This window comes from Berghia stephanieae, chromosome 15 (genome assembly GCF_034508935.2).
Source record: "Berghia stephanieae isolate SIO BIC M18660-M18661 chromosome 15, UCSD_Bste_1.3, whole genome shotgun sequence".
In the NCBI taxonomy this organism is placed as follows: domain Eukaryota; kingdom Metazoa; phylum Mollusca; class Gastropoda; order Nudibranchia; family Aeolidiidae; genus Berghia; species Berghia stephanieae.
In genome coordinates, this window is record NC_088374.1 from 2,496,294 (window position 1) to 2,501,009 (window position 4,716).

A 4,716-nucleotide genomic window follows, 5' to 3' on the forward strand; every position below is an offset into this window, starting at 1 on the left:
CGTGGGCAAGATTATCAGCCCCCAATTTGCTCACTTGGACAACATGGGTGATTCCTTTTGACATCTGACATATTTTTTGATTAATTATCTATATATTCCTTCGTGGAATAAGCGTGAAAGAACAGATAGATAGATAGATAGATAGATAGATAGATAGATAGATAGATAGATAGATAGATAGATAGATAGATAGATAGATAGGTATTTATATACATAGATAGAGATAAAGAGAGAGAGAGAGAGAGAGAGAGAGAGAGAGAGAGAGAGAGAGGGAGAGAGAGGGAAGAGAGAGAGAGAGATAGAGGGGGGGGGAAGACAACAAACTTTCCATCTCATAGCTTGAAACAGGAAAATAAATAATATTATAATATATAGTATGATGAGGGTGGTGATGATGTTATGAGGGAATTGTGAAAGTGAAGGATTGTAACGGAAATATTAGGAAGGTTGTTTGATGATGATGATGATGATGATGATGATGATGATGATGATGATGATGATGATGATGATGATGATGATGATGATGATGATGATGATGATGATGATGATGATGATGATGATGATGATGATGATGATGATGATGATGATGATGATGATGATGATGATGATGATGATGATGATGATGATGTTATTTATGCCGATGATGGTGACGATGACTCCGATGATGCTATATTTGAGTATGTCTATGTCAATATCATAATTGTACTGTAATAGATATTTGACCAAATGACAAATTGTTGAAACTCGGTCCTGAACTAGTCCAGATAAGATAAACTAATCAATCTGGATCTGCACGACAAGGACTAAGATAGACAGGGAGTCTCCTAACACCCTCCCCCCCCCTCTCCAAAACAAATAAAAAAATCTCCATCATTGAGTGTCCTCATTGCGCAATCACGAAACAACACCGGCTATAATAAATATGAGTTGAGTGTGTAGTGTGTGAAAGGTTCACTGAAACACACAAGTATGTCACCATATTATGACGCATACACTCACGTGCGGACGTGAACGTGTGGTTTTGTAATTTTGTCACAGCACTGACTAGCACACTAGAGAACATGGGTATTGGGGCCATGACTAGGCAATCTTAGTAGAGTCTAGGCCAAGCCTTTGTCCATCATCCCTGCCATTCCCTCCCATAGTCTCATCCACGCAGTCGGTAAGTAGGTCATGTGTATCTAAACTAAAACCCTATTTAATTTGAGTATGATCAGTTTGAGAAAGTGGCAAACAATAAATGACAAGGGATTATATCAACTACGTCACGTTGCACCGTGGAAAAGTCTTAGCTAACATTTTCTCACCATACACGATTTCCATATTATCAGTATCACCGTTGTCGTTGTCGAATACATTCAAAAGCACAAAACAGAAGTTATAATTTACTCAAAACGCCAGGTGTCGTTAAAGCTACCGCTTGTTTACCCATTGTAATGTGATTTATGCACAGTATGTAAATATTGCTCTGTATGAAAGATTACGTTTAAAATAAATTACTGGATTTGGAGTTGAATAGTGTAGTCTGTCTTACTCAAAGACACAACGAAAAAAACTCAATTTAAAATATGACAGGAGGTTGGGTGACTGCATTGTTTATATAACATAACATAACATAACTGGACGATAATCATTTATATAGCGCCCACTTCCAAATTGATAGAATGCTCGTTGGTACTTAGAATGAACCAGTGGATTTTTGACCAATCAAATCATGGAATTTGTGACACGTCTTCGGACAAACATAATTGGCTATTTATAAACAATAGCATGATTAAATCGACATCTCTCTGATCATTGTTATTATTTTTCTACACCACAAAATTGGTGATTAGATATCACACGATTTTCTCGATCAGGTTATAAACTTTAAAGTTTACTCATTGTTTTCTGTGTTGGTTCAACTCTTCGAGCGGTAGAACAGTGGGTATTTTACTCAGACATATAGATAGAATGCGCTTGGCCAAGGAGTTCACAACATTGCCATCTGGAAGTATACCGGACCAACACACAAACTCTGTGTAACCATGAACTTTTATAGTCTGGTTAATTCAGTTTAGTGAGAACAACTCACAAACGCGGATTGCAAAAACAATAACAAAGGCCTGAGTGACGTCATCTGCATACTATCTATACTATCGATACTAAAACCTGTGCAGTTTGTTATGTTTACCTATCAATGCCATTGTTTACATTATGACAACTGTTCGTGGGGTGTGATTATCTAGGTGTCTATTACAGATGGAACAGGCGCTCCACACACTCATGAACACACACACACACACACACACATACACACACATTCATATTCACATACTCAGACTCATATACACACATTCACATACAAATCCACCCACACACGCACATACACACATATTCACTGTGCACTTAATTCATCGTTTAACTAACGCATTCTGGATGATATCATATTATGAGCAACTGTGAAAATTGATATTTAGTACCAAATACACATTTACGAAGGACAACAGACAAAGCCGAAAGGGCTCTGCTGACCCGATGACGTCTTCGCCAAACAAGCAGCTTCGAATTATTAAAGAAGCTGATATACAGAGAAGTGGTAAGACCTGGAATGAGATTTTTTTAAAAGTTAGCTCAGGATAGAGAAGGATGGAAACTGTTTGTCTGTGGCCTATACCCTGACACAGGGTGAAAAAGACAATGATGATGATGATGACGATGGTGATAGAGAAGGATGGAAACTGTTTGTCTGTGGCCTATACCCTGACACAGGGTGAAAAAGACAATGATGACGATGGTGATAGAGAAGGATGGAAACTGTTTGTCTGTGGCCTATACCCTGACACAGGGTGAAAAAGACAATGATGATGATGATGATGGTGATAGAGAAGGATGGAAACTGTTTGTCTGTGGCCTATACCCTGACCCAGGGTGAAAAAGGCAATGATGATGATGATGGTGATAGAGAAGGATGGAAACTGTTTGTCTGTGGCCTATACCCTGACCCAGGGTGAAAAAGGCAATGAATGAATGAATGACGCATCGAATTGCCATTTTAGAATATTAAATTAGCTCATCCGTTTGTATACATCGTTAAAGCTTCTTTGTTAGATGATGGTTTATTCAAGACTGTTTACCGATTTCATTACGATCACATGTATGTGATCAATACGATAAAAATAACACATTATGGTGTGTCAGTTCCGATGACGTCACACATCAACGTAGAAACTAGAGCACGTGCAAAACTCGTGAATTTCACAGGGAGTGGAAAATTTTGTGGATGGCTGCAGACCGTATTTACCTAAACATAGGTCTAGATTTAAATAAAATACTATTTAATAAAAACAATATACACACACAGAATCGTACTAAAGGCCATAATGATAGTATATCTCAATTTATGAAAGTTATATATAAATTGTCGTTGTTAATTCTTAATTATATATTTATACATTTTTATGCATTTACATATAAATTCAAACTTTGGGTCATAGTAATAACATATCGAAGTGGCTAGCCGTACTTAAGGACGGGTAGACTGGCAGGCTAGACGTCATTAAGTACGGGGGGCACAGGAGTCTAGCCGTACTTATTCTGGGGCCTTGACCCCTGGTCGTGTCAAAGGTCACATCCGGTAAGTCGACCGTGGTGGGCCGTGGCGCCAACCGCGAAGCCATGATTGTTTTCTCCCGATTTACGTAGTATTTCAATAATGGCCATCGCTATTGGTGACAATTTTTCATCTTATCAACAATTGCCAAAATGCAGTTAAGCAATTGGAGACTGAGACTGACACCATTTTTATTCGTCAGGATTCTGTAAAGGTAAGAATTTGTCTTTTCTTCTTTTCTTTTTCAAAAAATTCTCAGTCAAGGCTAGGACTACGACGACAGTAAAAAGTATTCGAGCGGTGGCGATATTTATGATGAGATATAATATGAATGAATGAGAATGTAATTGTTTTGTAATATCAACACGCCTTACTGACTGGCGCGTGTGTCATGTGTTCTGCATTCCAATGTGATCTTTATATGGCTTATTAATCCTTCGTTGATTTTCTGTAACAACTGGGCTGGTGACTGGTGGGCAGTTTAGTGAGCAGCAGCAGTGTTACTGCAAATTGCCGAGCACGTTGGTGGGGGGGGGGGGGGGGGGGGGAGTCAGTAACTCTAAAATTGTGGGAGTTGGTAAACGTCCAGTTTTTGGCATTCCAGCACTAAGCTAATTAGTGGCTGTGACCCGATTTTTAGAACTTTGGAGTTGGAGTGAAATGCTTCATGATGATGATATTGATAATGACAATGACATAGTGTCACATAGTCTGTAGATATACAGTATTGTCAAATAATGAAAAACGATATTATTATCATTATTAATATTAATATTACTTTTTTTTCCATTTATTTTTTTATTATTATTATTATTATTATTATTATTATTATTATTATTATTATTATTATTATTTATAATTATTAACTTAAGCAATGGCATTGGTATGTGCCATTTTCACTACAGTGAATTTAATTAATTTTTTTTTCATCGACAGCCAACAGGAAAGAATTCAGTTGACCGTACTGGTGTCCTGACAATCAAGAAAGATAGCTGGCTCAAGATGTGTTGTGGCAATCTTATCAATCAGCAAACCATCATCTGTGCCAGCAGAGCAGAGTATCTGCATGCACTTTTCGAAACTGGTTAGTATTGTTTTCAAATCTTCATAGCGTCCTTACATTT